At 48.1% G+C, this 1,728-nt stretch overlaps 1 pseudogene; it reads right to left on the reverse strand.

Annotated features, from left to right (window-relative positions):
• Positions 1-220: 220 nt before the first annotated feature.
• LOC135897846 (uncharacterized) lies at positions 221-1,460 on the reverse strand (annotated as a pseudogene).
• Between the last annotated feature and the right edge of the window lie 268 nt (positions 1,461-1,728).

Genomic DNA, 1,728 nt, shown 5'->3' on the forward strand with positions numbered 1-1,728 from the left:
GTCTCTTTCATAGTGATGACAGGGGCAGAGAAAGGTTTCGTCACAACCACAGATGCCAATGCCTTCGCCGTGACAGTAAATGACAAAACACAACCGGGATTTATTCAGTGATGAAGCGAGTGTTCTGATACTGGTATAGGTATCGGTCCTACGCCCGTGCCACACAATTTTCCCACAAAAGCGCCGTACACATACGATGGGCTATCACTATGCCGGCATTCTAGTGCATACGTATATGTCGACTACTGTGCACAGCATCAAACATCTCGACAACACGCTGAAGATCTATCTTATTGATAAGAGATCGCTCGACCGCAAGCACAGCTAGGTCGCTGACACGGTTATTCGTCATCTTGCTGCGAAGGTAAGTCTTCAGTCTACGAAGGCACGAAAACATGCGCTCACAAGATGATTACGATGCATGCCGCTATCGTCAAGGCGATAACACCTATAGCTTGTGCAGTTCGTGGAAGGCTATAGTTTATATTCTGCCAATACAGTCACCAATTGCAGCAGTGCCTCTATCTTGCACTTCCTTTTGGCTTCGATGCGCTGAAGAAGTTGCTTGCACCCAACTTCAACGCTTTCGCTGTCGCATGCATAGTACTCGGCGAAAGGCTTAAGTAAGGATATGTCCATAAAATTCTCACTCCGTGGGTGGAGGGCGCTAACTCCGACGAGTACATCTTTATTCTCCGTGAACCGCCTCGTCAGGTCCGCACTGAGGGGTCCAAAACGGGTAGAAAAACTTTGACTCTGAATATTTCCTGTGAATCTGGAGACTCTTCTTCAACGGGCCATCCTTCGCTCGATACATATATGCTGTTCTAAATGCAGCCGAAGGCGCGTCCTTCTCTGTCTTTCTCTTTTGGGACACCCTGTCCTCCTCAGAAACACTGCACCAGGTTTGCGCCCGGACAGTGTCAAATGCGTTCTGCGAATTTCTCATTTCGCAGAACTCATCAATGACTGTGCGTGCCATGTGGCATGCCGGACTGATATTGCACGCGTCTCTACTTTGCAATAGGTCCAGTACTTTGGTAAATAGGCTTAAATGGAAGAGAAACAAAAAGGTCATTTGCTCAAGCAGAACCCTAGCTTCCCTAGCTTGTAGCGATGACTTCGGCGAGACATACAAGGACTGTAGGAAAGCTTTTCATTGCCGCTGTGCAAGGCGCTATCTGGCAGGCCCATCGTGTATCGCTGAGACACTGCAGCTCTATCACTGGCAAAGACAACATTTTCGGCACATCTACGTACAGAGAGTGAATTGCAGATCCCCTCAGGAAAACAGAGGCATTCTAAAAGAGAGGAAAAAATCCCTCACTGGTTTTATCACCTTGCAGACATCCACGATGACTAGATTGAGGCGGTGGTTCACGCACTGGACGTACTACGTACGCTGTCTGCGGCACTTCTTGCCTGAACAGCGCCTGGACGCCCCTTGAGTTACCGCTCATTACACTCGCACCATCAAATGTTTGAGCAATGCACAGCTGAGTATCTGTGCCGCAGCGATTCAACGTTTCCCTTGCGTAGCCCAGGAGCGACCTTGCATCCAAGTGCTCAGCGTTGTGGAATCCGAGAAACGGCTCAAAGACAGCCCCATATAGTACCTTACTACAAATGATAATTTTTCCGTCTTGCTTGGGCCCTTGGTTTCATCGACATTAAGTGCAAAATACTTGGAGCTTTTTATCTCTTTCTTTGTACTTGTTAATGTGATGC

Source organism: Dermacentor albipictus, chromosome 1 (assembly GCF_038994185.2).
Source record: "Dermacentor albipictus isolate Rhodes 1998 colony chromosome 1, USDA_Dalb.pri_finalv2, whole genome shotgun sequence".
Taxonomy (NCBI): Eukaryota; Metazoa; Arthropoda; class Arachnida; order Ixodida; family Ixodidae; genus Dermacentor; species Dermacentor albipictus.